The sequence below is a fragment of the Rana temporaria genome, chromosome 8 (assembly GCF_905171775.1).
Source record: "Rana temporaria chromosome 8, aRanTem1.1, whole genome shotgun sequence".
NCBI classification, from domain to species: Eukaryota; Metazoa; Chordata; class Amphibia; order Anura; family Ranidae; genus Rana; species Rana temporaria.
This window is the reverse complement of record NC_053496.1, coordinates 104,764,842-104,782,636: the sequence shown is the minus strand read 5'-3', so window position 1 is coordinate 104,782,636 and position 17,795 is coordinate 104,764,842. Positions and strand designations below refer to the sequence as shown.

General features: G+C 41.5%; 1 long non-coding RNA gene across 1 annotated transcript in view; it reads left to right on the top strand.

Annotated features, from left to right (window-relative positions):
- Window positions 1–17,795, top strand: part of LOC120908942 — a 255,744-nt gene that overhangs the window by 223,813 nt on the left and 14,136 nt on the right. The window contains exons 2-4 of the long non-coding RNA XR_005741193.1: window positions 1,426–1,577; window positions 2,378–2,439; window positions 4,043–4,920. This is a non-coding gene — a long non-coding RNA (uncharacterized LOC120908942). The remainder of the gene's footprint in view (window positions 1–1,425; window positions 1,578–2,377; window positions 2,440–4,042; window positions 4,921–17,795) is intronic.

The window sequence follows — 17,795 nt, the reverse complement described above, 5'->3', positions numbered from 1 at the left end:
GGGCGGGACTTTTATCACAGAGCGCCTAAACTTTTAAGTGAGCTCCAGATACAGCAGTCTACCGGCCCTGCATGCAGTGGGCCGGATAAAGGTCCTCGGCGGGCCGCATTCGGCCCGCGGGCCGTAGTTTGTGGACCCCTGCCCTAAATGAAGGGTTTATAGCTAATGGACTCGTTCAGTCCGGGATGTTTAGTGACAAACAAGGTGTGGATCCATTTTGTTTCACACTGTAAAAGTAGTTTGTCCACATCACCCCCTCTTTCATGTATTTGTATATGCTCCAAAGCAAAAAACTTCATTTTGGACAATAAAAAATGATTATAGAGTCCCATATGTCGGCTGACCGGGGACCCAATTTTTTTCTTAGAGACCCTGTCCCTATGAAAAAATGTTCAGTTAGTTTTGCCCTGCATTCGTATTCCATGAAATACACAACACCGATATTCTGGCAATCAGCATAGAAATTAGGTCTATACTGCTCTCCAGTGGGTAGCAATATCTGAGAAGCACTCATCAGGTATCTACAGAAATTAAAATTCATGCAGGGCCTCGTACTTGTGGTTTTACGAACACTTTTAGGTGTGGTAGTTAAATGACTGTGTACAAGGTGATCTCTGATTGATTGAGATATCCTGTAAGTGATTTGAGGATATGGGCTTACATATTTTGAGACAACATCGTCAGCCACCAATAGATGCCAATACTTTTGAATGATATCTCGTATCTGACGATGCTGTCCAGAAATTCTAGTTATTAATCAAACCTTTTGGTCTTTGAACTTTTTTTGCTTTACATATATATTGTACATTCACAATAACAGTTTACAACCTAAGGTCCCTAACTCATATTTATACATACACATACTAGGGCCAATTGAGACAGGTGCCAATTAACCTACAAGCATGTCGTTGGAGTGTGGGAGGAAACCAGAGTACCCAGATGAAGCCCATTCAGCCGCAGTGAGAACATGCAAACTCTATGCATGTAGTGCCATGGCTGGCATTTAAACTGACAATCCATCGCATTTTTTTTTTTTCATTTTTTAAAAATTGTTTTCTCTTGTAGGGCCTTGTAAACTTGTGTTTGCAGACAATTACAGAGGAATGTTTCCCCTGTAGTTTCTTCCATGGCAAGAAAAGAGAATAGTGCCCTATAATTGTTAAACACAGTAGTGAAAACAGCCCCCGTCCTCCAGTTCCTTGCCTAGGCAGTCTCACATTAACATATTTCTACTTGCCATCGTAATTTTATATGTATTGTATTTTTATGTTTATTAAAAATTATTGGGAAGCAATGCATAGGTAAAAATACTGGCAGCTATAGGTAAAAATACTGGCAGCTGGGATGCATTGATACATAGGGGACATTGGTGTTCATGGGGCTGCCACATTTGGTGGGAGACTAATTTCAATTTTCTCCTTCTAGGATGTGAAGCATCTCACCCGAGGCATATGTAAAGCCCTTATGGTTGAATGGAAGGTTTTAGGTGGGCGGTTGGGATCCGGTAAAAAACTTGAACACAGCTGAAATAAAGGAAACATGTTTGATTATCTTGGGACAGTGCATCTCAATGAAAGGTAATATAGCAGTTTGAGAACATTGTGTTTTGTTCTGTACATATTCAGTACCTTAAGTGTTGTCAGCATAGACATCTTAATATATACTTGAATTCTCTGAGTGTTATTTTACCTGTATTTTTCTTTCACTACACTTGCAGAAGGTGATAAACTGACTGAAGAATGTTTCCTATGATAAATCCCAGAGTAATATTTAAGTTTAATGTATGCTATTGATACTTTTTGCTTAAAACAATGCATAAACTGTGTTGCTTTGTGAGAAAATTGATATTCCAGCTGTTCCTTATTTTATGAATGCATCTTTCACCTTGTCCTAGATTAGCAACATTATATGGGATTATTTTTTCACTAAAAAGTATTCAGTCTTCATGCAGAAGATATTCCTGAAATGATACCTTTCTGCTTCTCCCTGCAGAATTCAGCTCTATGCACACATTCATGCTGTCTGTTTTGTGCTTATTTCACTTGTAGAGGTTTAGGACACAGGATGGAAATGTTAAATATTAATTTAAATAAAATTAAAGGCTCAACGTAATAACTGGATGCTCCATATTTTAAAGAGAATTTCACTGGGCCAAATAGCTTCATAGCAATATAACAGGAAAGTCATAACCTTTCAGTACATAAAAAAATTCTAGCTTTTTCGTTCATCTTACTATCATTTACAGGTAGAGAGACTGAAATCACTGTTTCTGTGTATAGGTCTGCAGTCAAGAAACAACAACAACAAAAAAAAAAACAATGATGAAATGGAAATTAACTTATTAAATTAAAAAGATCACTTTTTTCTTTTTTTTTAGTAAAGACACAGGATGCATCTGAAATGCGTCAATTAAGCATCTATGCTTTTTAAAAGCATCCTGTAAGTGCATTTCTGAATCTATATATATATAAAACTCAAGTGTGTGTATGTATGTATGTATGTTCCAGCATCACGTCCAAACGGCTAAAGATATTAACATGAAACTTGGCACACATGTTACTTATATGTCAGCAACAAACATAGGATAGGTGGTTTAACCCTTACCCACCCCCATTTGCCATGGTCGGGGTTTTCCTTTAAAGTCCCATTCAACTCTATGGGAAATACATGTTTCTTCATGTTCCAGCATCACGTCCAAACGGCTAAAGATATTAACATGAAACTTGGCACACATGTTACTTATATGTCAGCAACAAACATAGGATAGGTGGTTTAACCCTTACCCACCCCCATTTGCCATGGTCGGGGTTTTCCTTTAAAGTCCCATTCAACTCTATGGGAAATACATGTTACTTCATAACTTCCAAACGGCTGTAGATATTTCGATAACACTTGGTCACATGTTACTTATATGTCCACTTAAACTATAGGATAGTTAATTTATCCCTTAACTACCCCCATTTGTGAGGGTTGGGGTTTTTGTTTAAAGTCCCATGCAAATCAATGGGAAATGTATGTTCCCACATAACTTCTGTACGCCTGGAGATATTTCAATAATACCTGGTACACATATTACTTATATGCCAAATAAAAATATATGACAGTTAAATTAACCCTTACCTACACCCTTATATAAAAGATGGGTATATTTATATTACTATGATTTTCCTCCTCAAAAGGTTAAGATAGGAAGACCGGGCAACGCCGGGTATTCAGCTAGTAAATATATATTTTGTATATACATTACACAAGGCACCTCTTGCATGCAGACAGAATGTGGCTTCAGAGAGGGTGCAGGAGATCAGCAGTACTGAGGTGCAATATAGGGCTAAAAGGATGACGCATGGTTCTCTAGCAAACTGAATTATGTTAAGCTTGCTGTCCCCTCTGTTTAAACCTGTGCTTGTCAAGCAAGTTTCTGGTATGTCTTATGCCGCGTACACACAATCATTTTTCGGGTTGTAAAAAATTACGTTTTTTTTTTATGTCATTAAAAACGATCGTGTGTGGGCTTCAGAGCATTTTTCGGGTTCTGAAAAACGGGCAAAAAAAATTTGAACATGCTCTATTTTTTAACGACGTTTTTAACGTTGTCGTTTTTCGGGTTGTAAAAAATGTTCGTGTGTGGACTTTAACGACGTGAAAAATCCGCGCATGCTCAGAAGCAAGTTATGAGACGGGAGCGCTCGTTCTGGTAAAACTACCGTTCGTAGTGGAGTAAGCATATTCATCACGCTGTAACAGACAGAAAAGCGTCTTTTACTAACACGAAATCAGCTAAAGCAGCCCAAAAGGGTGGCGTCATCCGAATGGAACTTTCCCTTTATAGTGTCGTTGTACGTGTTGTACGTCACCGTGCTTTGCTAGAGCATTTTTTTTCACAATCGTGTGTAGGCAAGGCTGTTTTAATGATCGGGTTGAAAAAAAAAATTGTTTTTTCTAGACCCTTAAAAACATTGTTTTTTTTTACAACCCGAAAAATGATCATGTGTACGCGGCATTAGTTTTATTGCTTCACTGCTTGGTAATTTTGCCGTTTCAGATAATTTAAAAAAATGAAGCTTACATGAAGATGAAGATGATTGGAGAACGATCACGCCAGAGAGGAGCTCAAAAATGGAAAATACAGAGCTTTCTTATATATTCTTTTCAGTATGCTAGAAATAAGCAATACACCATGGAAAACATACTGTACTATTTAAATTATTCAACATAATTTTGAACTGCAGTTTATGCCAGATGTGCAATAAATAATTATATTACAGTATATGATACTACGTGCATACATATTTATTTATTAGTGCTACGATTGACCTAATCTCTATAAATTGTTCAAAAGTTAGAAATCGCCCCCAACCAGTTTGCTATTCAGTACCTTGCCATGACATTATAGCCAAAAGGGATTCCGAATGTGGAAATCAGTTAGCGTTACCCGTCTGATTTACATTTAAAATCAATTACATTTATAACAGATGTTTTCTGGCTGAATGTTTATTACTGAACTTGGATACAATCTACATAATACACACAATCTCAATTTAAACTCTGATTTCTGATTGGGTAGTGTTCTGTAGATAAGCAAACACATATTGTATGTATGATGGATTGAGCAGTGTGATTATGTTAATGATACTTTTCAGGGATCAGGACACATTCCATGACATATTTACTGCTATGGCTCTGTCAAACAACGCAGCAGTATAGGTGGTTAAAACCAAGCCCTTGCTTCAAACAAAGCCAGGTCCCAATGCATTATGTAACCATAAATTAACAGTCTATATGAGTTTTTTATTTTATGCAGCTGTTGTTTCTTTCTCAAGTTACAAAAAAGAATCGGTGTACAAAGAGGCATGACGTGGAGAGTAGATGAGTCCCATCAAAGCTTGTGCTATGTTTTCAGGTCGAGGACTCAATAGTGTGGTAAGTATGCTTAAATATTACCCACTTTAAGACCGGGCTTATTTTTCAAACTTGTTTACAAGTTAAAATACTTTTTTTTGCTAGAAAATTACTTAGAACCCCCAAACATTATGGGCCAGATTCACAAAAGGGATACGACGGCGTTTCTCCTGATACGCCGTCGTATCCCTGTTTCTATCTATGTGACTGATTTAGAGAATCAGTTACGCATAGATATCCCTAAGATCCGACAGGTGTAATAGTTTTACACTGTCGGATCTTAGGATGCCGCCGCTGGGGGGAGTTCGCGTCGTAAACCAGCGTCGGTTATGCAAATTAGGAGTTACGGCGATCCACAAAGCTTTTTCCCGTCGTTACGTCGCCGCGAGTGTTAGTTTGCCGTCGCAAAGATAGGGCACCTTTTACAAAGTGGAAAATTACTCCACCATGTAAAGGTATACCCGTCTTTCCCGCGTCGCTTTTACATTTTTTTGAATTTTTTTCTTTTTCCCGGCGCAAGTCTTTTTTTCACGTCGCGATTCACAAAACGTCGGCGCGTCGTAATTTCGCGCAAAGCACGTCGGGAAATTTGCGTCGGGAGATACCCGCCCCGTATCCTTGCGCCGGACGGATTTACGATACACCGCCGCAAATTTCCAGGTAAGTGCTTTGTGGATCGGGCACAGAAAATTTGCGGCGGTGTAACGTAAATCGGTTACGTTGCGCTGCGCCCGGGCTATGTGAATCTGGCCCTATATATCTTTTTCTAACACCGAAGAGAATAAAATGGCGGTCGTTACAATATTTTTTGTCACACTGTATTTGCAAAGCGGTCTTACAAGTGCACTTTTTTTGGAAAAAATTGACTCTTTTTTATTAAAAAATATAACAGTAAAGTTAGTTAGTTAATTTTTTTTTATATTGTGAAAGATAATATTACGCTGAGTAAATTGATACCAACATGTCACGCTTCAAAGTTGCACCCACTCGTGGAATGACGACAAACTTTTACCCTTAAAAATCTCCATATGTGACATTTAAAAAATTCCCGTCGTTACGTCGCCGCGAGTGTTAGTTTGCCGTCGCAAAGATAGGGCACCTTTTACAAAGTGGAAAATTACTCCACCATGTAAAAGTATACCCGTCTTTCCCGCGTCGCTTTTGAATTTTTTTTTCTTTTTTTCTTTTTCCCGGTACAAGTCTTTTTTTCACGTCGCGATTCACAAAACGTCGGCGCAACGTAATTTCGCGCAAAGCACATCGGGAAATTTGCGTCAGGAGGTACCCGCCCCGTTTGAATTGGCCCTCCTTGCGCCGGACGGATTTACGATACACCGCCGCAAATTTCCAGGTAAGTGCTTTTATTAAAAAATATAACAGTAAAGTTAGTTAGTTAATTTTTTTTTATATTGTGAAAGATAATATTACGCTGAGTAAATTGATACCAACATGTCACGCTTCAAAGTTGCACCCACTCGTGGAATGACGACAAACTTTTACCCTTAAAAATCTCCATATGTGACATTTAAAAAAATTCTGCAGGTTGCATATTTTGAGTTACAGAGAGGGTCTAGAAATATAATTATTGCTCTTGCTCTAACAATCGTGGTGATACTTCCCATGTGTGGTTTGAACACCGTTTTCATATGCAGGCGCTACTTCATATGCATTCGCTTCTGCACGCGGCGGGACAGGGCACATTTAAAAAATGTATTTATTTTTTCTTTATTTATTTTACCTTTTAGTAATTTTTTTACACTGTTCTTATTAATAAAAACAATTTGTCACTTTTATTCCTATTACAAGAAATGTAAACATCTGTTATAATAGAAAAAATCATGACAGGACTTCCTAAATATGAGATCTGTGGTCAAAAAGACCTCAGATCTCATATTTACACAAAAATGCAATAAAAAAAAGTGAATGTATGTCCAATTGCAATAGTGTGCCATTAAGCTTCTGGGGCCTAGCACAGCTATCCATAATATAAACATATAAACCCTTCAGAGGTAATGTTATGTGCAAAAACATAAAGAAATTGGATTATTTTTCATAAAAAACATTCCGATTGAAATGAAATGAAAACATAAAAAATGTGTTTTTCATGGCCAACAGCTTTAGTGATGAAATGACCCTACTGAAGCCAACTACAAACACAGATTTTACTTACACCCAATTTGATAGATCAACAAAATGTTCAACTATGTTGTCTGATGGCTTTCCTCATTGGACATAAATTGAATGGATTGTTTACAGTAGGTCAGGGATCCTCAAACTACGGCCCTCCAGCTGTTGCGGAACTACACATCCCATGAGGCATTGTAAAACTCTGACATTCACAGACATGACTATGCATGATGGGAATTGTAGTTCCTAAACAACTGGAGGGCCGTAGTTTGAAGACCCATGGTTTAGGTAGACCATCATGAAATAGATAAAAAGCAGCTATAACAGGGCAGCCTGTGAGCATTTAACTGCAGCAAAGAAAGACACATCTTTGGGCGGGGCTTAAGCTGTTCTAGCGGGGACACTATGTAACTGCACTAGCTAATGCCTAAACCATAGGCAGGAGCTGCGGTCAAGTGAAATCAGCATGAAGATGGTACTCCAGACTTAAAAGTGAGCAGGCAATTTACACAGTTAACACTTTGTAATCCATGGCTATACTTCTTATACTGTTGACACTAATGCACTTCAGACACATCTTCTACTAGAGATCACCTCTCCCTCTAGGTGTGCAGCTTTGCTGAGCGAGTAGTACAGAGCGTGTACCGGTCTCCACCAACTCACCAGTGCCACCGCCTCACTCTCAGTGACAATGTTCCGTATGTTACTAATGGATACAGAAAACACACTTCTCTATATCTCCATACTTGTTCTCCTCCTAGGGCCTCCTCTACATCTCTATACATGACTCTAGGCTAGGTCCTTACCTCGGTGCCACAAAGTTGGTCTCAGTATATGGGGAACTAGTCGCTAATGAAGTCGCTAATGAAGGGACCAAGCATCTGTCACCCTTGTCTTGTCACCAGTTTAAGGTTTGCTTAAACATGTGACACAACTACCGTAGTTATTAGCAACAGCAATAAAACATCCTTAGGACAGCTTCTCTGGTCATTAGACTTCTGTACTGCATCTTCTGTAATCTTTCCAGTTCCCTGTTGTAAGCTCTTTTCTTTTGATATGACTTACAGGCACCCCTTTAGAGACTTCAGACCAGACAAATTAAAGGAGCAATAAAAATCTTTTGCTTAAGTAGTTGAGGTAGCAAAGGAACAGTTATCAAAGACATCTTCCACACACATTCCTGTACAAAGTTCTCTACTCTAAATGCCCCAAAGTAACGCCCCGTGAGGTAGTCATACATGTATAAAGCAGCAGGTCCATAAGAGAGTCATTTTCAGTGTGAATCCATAACTGGCAGGAATCCACATTCAGCAGCAATAATCCATAAGCATATTTAGTTAAGGTAGCACAAATCCATATAAATCCACAGGCCCCATACCCCACTGTAAACACTGACTGTCACCCACCCAGGGGTGGTACCTCCAGACAGCCTAACACCTACATCTTGCCAATCTTTCCCCGATTTCCCCCTCCATGGGCACTAATGAGGCCCTAGTTAAGCCTTCCTTCCCAGGACCCACCAACTCAACCAGTCAACCAAGGGCACAGTGCAAAAAAATTACAATGTAACAATTTACGTTCCCATATAACCACAGTTGAAATAATCAAACCAGAGCATATTACACAGCAGAAGATAACCTGATGACACACAGAACCTTTTGGAAGCACCAGAACTGAGATACAGGAGATTCCTCTTTTGCATTTCACAATTGCCTGTCTTCCTTCTTTTCTAACTTTACCTGCAGCTAGAGTACAGATGCAGACAGGTTGAATGTCATCAAACAACCAGTAATGGCAATGGCAAAAGCACAGGGAGAACAATGCAAGGGTAAGAGGTTATAGTCACACAGCTTCTTCGTATCCCTGGATATATTTAAAAAGCTAATAGTTTTGAAAAGTACAGCAGATTCTGTTTTATGCCAGAATCCACTTGGTCACATTGAGATGAATAAAATCACATTTTTCTTTTACATCCACTCCAAGCAGTGTGCATGGAACTAATGTATGGCAATAATGAAAAGAGGAATTTAATCTTTGGATTAACTTGAGAACTGATATTTCAATTTACCTGATGATAGTTTAATCAGTATGACTTTTATAAAATATATATACATGGCTTTGCAAAAACACCCAAGCATGCAAAAATGCTGTATTACAAAATATGTGCATGTGTAAAACCAAACAGCAATAAACAGTAACGTAATTTTAGACAAGAAATCACCCACAGTTCTAAATGGTTTACAACATACATGTAAATAGTGTATTATTTTAATTGTAATAGATGACCATTACTACATTTGCAAGGAGCTTTAAACATAACTAAACAATGCAAAGAGGAAAAGATAGAAGGTAAATTCTCCCCCAAAAATTGTTTTGGTAGACAATAGTAAGATGAAAGAAGAACTCCAGGTATGGATATTTTATACTTTGGTCCAATTTGGACCAATGTAACTAAGCATTTATCATACATGGCCGACCCCCCTGGAAGCTGAAAATCATTGAAGTAAACACCACTTCTCCAGTGCTCTCCACTTGCTTCTGGGTACCGTGCCGAGAGGCTGCACTGCTGCGCTCTGAACACAGGAAGATGGTCACTCAGCAACAGTGCCATCCAGAGAATGCCCTGCATTTACTGAACGGATGCAAATTATTCTGTGATTGGAAAGGATGAATAGTGTGGCCTCTCCACCTCATCTAACCAGAGAATGCTTTTCACTTCTACTCCTCAATGGAACATTCTGTTCTTACAGGGGTGGATTAAATAATTTTTAGAACCATATATTTTTTAACTGGTTCGATAGGTTTGCAGTGTATTTACCACATCTCTAAAATACTTATTTGTATTAATTGGAAGGATTATTTTTCATCCTTTCAACCCTGATGTTCTTGTATGCCAGTTTGCATTAGGATTTGTCCTCATCCCTGCCTACCCTTTTGTACAGGTGTTGTTGATCACCCCATCCTCTGCATAGCTTCACTTTTTTTTACTGCTAATGATTTATTCTCTTCTTGCCATTTACATTTTATGCTATGAGGTTGGATATCACTTCAAGAAATTAGATGTCTATCACATACCATCCTGTCATTTCTTAGACTTCTTTCTCCCTGAGGTCAAGGGTTAGGAACATTTAACTTAACAGCTGTTGTCTGGTTGGTCTTTACCCTGGAAATATTCTATCTGTCCAAGCCTCTTTCCCTGAAATCAGTGGTTAGGTATGCTAGGTTTTAGTATTTTCTATAGCTGTCTAAATGTCTTTTCCACTATTGGACAAAGTATGCCTGCTTTTACTCTGGTACTTGGCCCAGTAAACATAATGTTTTATTGATCACCTTAGTTGTTCATCTAGTGTTTTTTCTTCTGTTCATGTGGTAAGTGGTTTCTTTTTTTTATGGTGGATGGTCCTCCATTTTGCTGAGTGAGAACCATGGTAACACTTTCTTCCCCTTATGCTTCGTACACACGGTCGGACTTTCCTAGAAAAAAAGTCAGACAGGCTTTTTTTCTCGGAAAGTCCAGCCGTGTGTAGCCTCAATCGGGCTTTTTTTGTTGGAAGCTTGACGGACCTTAGATAGAGAACTTGTTCTCTTTCTTTCCGTTGGACTTCCGATGGACTTACAGCGGACTTTTGCACGGTCAAAAGTCTGACCGTGTGTGAGGCATAAGTGGTGTTTACCTGTCCTGCTTTGCATCACCTGTTTGAGCATAGGTTCTCTCTCCTTGGCCATGGCAATTTTCCAGATTGATGGGCCCTTCTTTCAGGCACTGATTCTTTGATATACTCCTTTAGTATAATCTCCACTTTTTTGAATTCCTAAGTGGCTTTTGTCCATGCCTCAGTTGGACTTCTTTTGAACTTCTCAACTGTCTAATCATTTCTACAATCTCTGTGTACTTTAATGGATGATAAAGAAAATTATATTTTTGTACCTACCATAAAATCTTTCTTTCTTGATGTCCATTGAGGGACACGCGTCAAACACTTGTGTGTTATTGATCTTATATACTGCTTGCTCATAAAACAACCTGGGGTCAGTGTTCAGTACATTTTGAAAGGTGGTAAATGAATGCATTACAATTTGTGTGTACATGTAATTAAAACAAAAACAGAGACCCTTAGGCCTACAATACCTGTCGCCGAGAATTTGTTTCCAGCACAACGGCATTGCGCTGATTCTCTGCGACATGGTGCCGACATCTCGCACTCGCTGGAATAGAAAAAGCACATTCCAGCGAGCGCGTCATAGAAGCGACGGAGAACCGACTTGGATTCCTGCCAATTCTAGCTACGACGTTTGGTATGAATCATGAGGGGGAACTCAACGCCAAATTTTAAATAAAAAAACGGCATGGGTTCCCCCCCAGGGGCATACCAGGCCCTTAGGTCTGGTATGGATTGTAAGGAGAACCCCCTATGCTGAAAAACGGCGTGGGGGTCCCCCCACAATCCATACCAGACCCGTATCCAAGCACGCCGCCCGGCTGGTCAGTCAAGGAGTGGGGACGAGCAAGCTCCCCCCCTCCTGAGCTGTACCAGGCCGCATGCCCTCAACATGGGGGGTTGGGTGCTCTGGGGCAGGGGGGCGCTCGCTGGAATGTGCTTTTTCTATTCCAGCGAGTGCGAGATGTCGGCACCATGTTGCCGAGAATCAGCGCAATGCCGTCGTGCTGGAAACACATTTGGCGGGAATCCAAGTCGGATCCCCGTCGCTTCTATGACAGCTTCTATGACAGCTTTTTCCCCATCGCGGCGAAGGTGGTGGTCAATCTCACTGAGAAAGGGAGCGAGATTGACACAATATCGCGGTCACCTACAGTATATGTACAAATATATACATATATATATATTGTACAGGACGCCAGGGTTGGGTCCTGGACGGGTGCTATACAGCACCACTATTTGGGCTATGGTCCCTTTAAATAGCTGTGAGAGTGTTCAGGGGGTCATCCAAAATTGGTGAGGGATTCCAGGCGTAAGAGTTAATCCAGAGAGGACTGGCTCGCAGTCCTCTCTGTCTTGGTAGATTAATTTGGGGCCTGGAATTTTGGAGGCTCTAAAGTGCTATTCGGGTGGGAAAGAGCCTCCACCCCTGACCACTGGGAGTCAGCACACACAGAGTTAACACTTCCAGAGAACAGCTCATAAAACAGGAAGTGGTGCTAGAGGTGTGTGAAGGAGTATGGGGTTTGCACCTGTGAAGATGAGCTGGGAGTCTGCTGGGAGCTGTTAAGAATACAGTGAGGACTTTTGAAATCCGGGGCGAAGACTCATCTACAAACAAACTGTATGTGTTTTTGTTTTGACTTATTTTTGTGCCGAAGACAAGCAGACTTTTATTTGATGCTGAAGCTAAGCAGACTTTTGTGTTATAGTTTTCCCTGTGTGCTGAGCAAAGCCTTATTGTAGTTTGTCTGTAAATAAAAGCCTCCCCCCCCCCCAAATGGTTTATGCACTTAATCCCGCTGAGCTATAGCCCCCAAGCTTTACAATATATATATATATATATATATATATATATATATATATATATATATATATATATATATACATACACACACACACACACACACACACACACACACACACACACACACACGCACATACATACCCTGTATATACAGATAATTATGCAATGATTAAGTGTGAATTTTAGCTATTTAAAACAGAGAAAGAACTCCATCTTAACCTACAAGTTGTTGGAGTCTAGAACATCCATTGTGGGGAGTTTTTAGTAGTTCTGTCAGGTTGTACTGTGCTGCACCTCCCCTCAGACCTCCCCCCCCCTAACTGGAATCTTCACCTTAACGTAATACTATTCTCTGGAAAACTTTCTATAGTTCATTTTGTTTAACTTCTTCCTTTGGGAAATAATTTGAATGGATCAAAAGATCAATATAAATTCCCCTGTGCACACTTTCCATTCATTCCCTAAACTCTCTCCCCCCCCCCTCCTCAAAAAAAAAAATCTCCAAACTAACCAGAAAACTGAATAATCTGACGTACTATAAGAATCACATTGAGATATTGTTCTTTTGTTGATGACATCTTGATGTTGTGGAATGGGATTGTGGCAGAGGCTAATTTGATACATGGGAACTATCAACATTATAACTGAGTGTTCCAATTAACAGGGTCATTTGGATGTAGCAGTCTGAAAGGATTTGTTCTGTGAGACATTGGGGGGTGAAGTAATTTACTCTATTCTGACAGATTTCATGTCCACAGGATGAAAAAAGTGATGCCCATAGGACAATACTTCATGGCCTGTAGGGTCATTTATTCACACACAAGTTAAGGCATTAAACTGATAAAATATGTGTGAATTGCTCAAAGTCAAGAGTGTTATGCAAAAAATGCTTAATAACGAGCAATTGCTCATCTAGCAGAAGGTGAAAAAAACATGCAGGCATACATTTTAGGACAGACTATTATTATAGGCTTTCTAATATATACACTATGGACCAGATTCATAAAGATCCGCGGCGGCGTAACATATCGTCTTTACGTTACACAGCCGCAAGTTTTCCTCATAAGTGCTTGATTCACAAAGCACTTGAGTGTAAACTTGCGGTGGAGTAACGTAAAGACGTCCGGCGCAAGCCCGCCTAATTCAAATGGGGCGGGGACCATTTAAATTAGGCGCGTTCCCGCACCGAACGTACTGCGCATGCTCCGTTTTGAAATTTGCCGCCGTGCTTTGCGCGAAATGACATCGAAGTAATGTTTTGAATGGCGACATGCGTAACGTGCGTAACGTACTTTCGTATTCCCGGACGACTTACACAAAAAAATAAAAATTTGAAATTCGACGCGGGAACGACGGCCATACTTTAACATGGGCTGTCTATTGTTACACCACCTCAATAGCAGCCGTAACTTTGCGACGCGAAAAACTGACTAGCGACAACGTAACGAACGCCGTAAAAGCTAATTTGCATACCCGACGCTGGAAAACGACGCAAACTCCACCCAGCGGCGGCCGAAGTATTGCATCCTATGATCTGACGGTGTAAGTCAATTACACCTGTCGGATCTTAGGGCTATCTATGCGTAACTGATTCTATGAATCAGCCACATAGATACTCTCAGAGATACGACGGCGTATCAGGAGATACGCCGTCATATCTCTTTTGTGAATCTGGCCCCATATTACTAAAAATATTGGGACGCTTGCCTTTACACGCACATGAACTTTAATGGCATCCCAGTCTAATGCCGCGTACAAACGATCGGTCAAACCGATGTGAGCGGTCTGATGAAATTCAGCTAAAGCAGCCCCAAGGGTGGCGCCATTGGATTTGAACTTCCCCTTTATAGTGCTGTCGTACGTGGTTTACGTGACCGCGTTCTGACACGATTGGTTTTTTAACCGATGGTGTGTAGGCACGACTGACCATCAGTCAGCTTCATTGGTTAACCGATGAAAACGGTCCATCAGACCGGTTTCATCGGATGGACCGATCGTGTGTACAGGGCATTAGTCCGTAAGGTACAATATTGAGTTGGCCCACCCTTTGCAGCTAAAATAGCTTCAACTCTTCTGGTAAGGTTGTCCACAAGGTTTAGGAGTGTGTATATGGGAATGTTTGACCATTCTTCCAGGAGCGTATTTGTGAGGTCAGGCACTGATGTAGATGAGAAGACCTGGCTCACAGTCTCCAAGGGTGTTTTATTGGGTTTATTGGGTACTCTGTGCAAGCCAGTCAAGTTCCACCACCTCAAACTCACTCATCCATGTCTTTATGGACCTTGCTTTGTCCACTGGCACAGACATGTTGGAACAGGAAGGGGCTATCACAAACTGTTCTTACAAAGTTGGGAGCAAGAATTTGTCCAAAATATCTTGGTATGCTAAACCCCTCAGTGTTACCTTTACTGGAACTAAGGGGCCAACCCCAACCCCTGAAAAACAACCCCACACCATAATCCCCCCTCCACCAAATGATTTGGACCAGTGCACAAAGTAAGGTCCATAAATACATGGATGAGCGAGTTTGGGGTGGAGGAACTTGACTAGATTTAACCCGATAGAACTGATCTTAACCCAATAGAACACCTTTGGGGTGAATTAGAGTGGAGACTGCATGCCAGGCCTTTTAGTCTACATCAGTTCTAGACCTCACAGATGCGCTACTTAAAGAATGGTCAAACATTCCCATAGACACACTTCTAAACCTTCCCAGAAGAGATGAAGCTGTTAGACCTGCAAAGTTTGGGCCAACTTAATATTGAGCTCTACGGGCTAAGACAGGGATGCCATTAAAGTTCATGTGCATGTAAAGGCAGGTGTCCCAATACTTTTGGTAATATAGGCCGGATTCACAAAGCACTTGCGCCGACGTATCTCCAGATACGCCGCGTAAGTGAAAATATGCGCCATCGTACACACAGTAGGGCACATCATGGAGTACACAGAAAAGCACATCACAGGGCATGGGGCACATCACAAGGCAAGGCACACAGAAGGGCACATCACAGCGCACACAGTAGGGCACATCATGGGGCACAGGGCACATCAAGTGGTACACAGCAGGGCATGGGGCACATCACAGGGCATGGAGCACACAGTAGAGCACAGAGCAAATCACAGGGCATGGGTCACACAGTAGGGCACATCAGGCGGTACACAGCAGGGCATGGGGCACACGGTAGGGCACAAAGCAAAACACAGGGCACACAGCATAGTACATTCCTGCTGCAGTGTGCCAGCACTGAGATCCTCCAGTGCTTGGACACCCCGGGTCTGACCACCAACATTCCCCAGGGCCCACCCACTGGCCATCGGTGTACACATCCTGCAGCAGGAATTATACACCTTGTTACACTTACCAGGTGTAGCCTGCCAAGCATGACCCATTCATGTGAATGGGGCCTCTCTGCAAACACCCTGCAACTGTGTGTAATGCATGGAGTTTCAGCATGCTAGTTTTGAATCCAAGGGGTTAGAGCAGGTTGTGAAAAGGTGATAAAATGCCTCCTCACTGCCTGCTTTAGTCCCTTGGTTGCTGTGCTGCACAATGTTACAAGATGTTTGCAGAGTGGCCCCATTTATTTGAATGGCAGGCGATATACCTGTTAAGTGTGAGCGTGTATAATTTCTGTTGCAACATGTGTACACAGGGGACGTCGTGGGGGGAGCAGGAGGACACAGAAGGATGCCATGTGGGGAGGACTTAGGTCCACTGTGGCAGGCGGCATCTCTTTGATTTGGGGGGTAAGAGGATTTGTCCTGGGGGGTGCTTCGGGAGGTGAGAGGACCTGAAATCCCTCCACCCCACAGCATAAATACTCTGCCCCCTCTCCCATTACTCCTCTATGTGTTCTGTGCACACGTTACCTGTCCCCCTCCTCTGTATCCATCCATAAACAGTGGCAGAACTCACATCATCAGCAGCAGTTCAATGTCCCCCCTCCCCCTCCTGTCTATAAGAACAATGGAGCCGAGGAGGGGAGGATCCTCAGTAGGGGATACTGCTGAGTACGGAAGCCTGGGTGAGATTCGGGAAAGGTGTCCTTGGAGCCCACGCTAGTGCGCCCCCATCAGGCCAGCAAGTTACTGGAACTTGCTCAAGAATTCACTACCAATACGTCAGAACAGAGGTACCAGGAGAGTCTCATGGGGCCTCCTGCGGTCCTGTTGAAGACTGTGGCCCCCTACATCTGTACTGGCTTGCCCCGCCCCCCCCCATGGCAGCGCTGTTATCTCTAGACTGCTGTAAAAATAAAAAAGTGCACAACCTCAACCGATGTCTGCAATAATAATACCTCTCATGTATCGCTCTGCTCCCTTCTGGCCCCTCCTCTCTTATCGTCCGTCCCAGGTGATTTCATGTCATGTACAGGTACCTGCGGTGGATAGAAAGGAAGAAGGGGCTGGTGGGGAGCAGAGTGCAGTGAGAGGTATTATTAGAGCCGCTTCCCATGCTATTCCTTTTTTAGCGGAGCCACTCATGGCCGCCTAATGGCCTCGGGCAGTGCCAGAGCGCCCAATGGGTCAGTCCACCCCTGATATCCACACAAAGCATTAAAAAAATGATGTCAATGCACATGAACACAAACACTGATATGCATCAGTGCAAGCTGTTGTCAGCTGAACAGTACTGTTTGGGCACTGTGACAGCTGGAGGTGTATGCAGTAGGATTCACAATTGTACTATTAGTATGGATGGAGGAGTCTGTTAAATTTCTTTTATTTAGCCTGCAGGCTGAATTTTCCAGCACAGGAAATATCCTTATAACATTCATTTTTGACCCATTCACACAGAACAAATGCACGTGCACATTCACTGGGTGAACTGCTATGCAAATTTTTCATAACAACACCTCTATGTCTGGGGCTTTAGCTTGCCAGACATCTTCATGTGTATTTATTTATACAAATAACTAGCTTTAATTAGACTGTCAGGGTATGAATGTAAACTCCATAAGAATGTGCTTTCAAACTGAGAAAATTGCATTTGTATTTCATGTTATACTGTATGTCTGCTATTGCTGCTATAGAAATAAAATGTTTACCATAGCTGAAGCATACATTTCGTAAAGTTGATCGTTTCCATTAAAGGTGTCAGTGTTTTATTGGACCATCAAAACTTCTTTACATATCTGCAAATTTGAGAACAATTTGCAATATATCCTGCATGCATATACTGTACTCCTAATTAGGCCTCATAACTATGGCTTCTGAGAATCCAGGACCAAAAAAAAAGAATTCTACATAAAATTCTTGTGTTAATATCTGGGTAAAACCTTTGTGGCTGGTGAAAATAAATT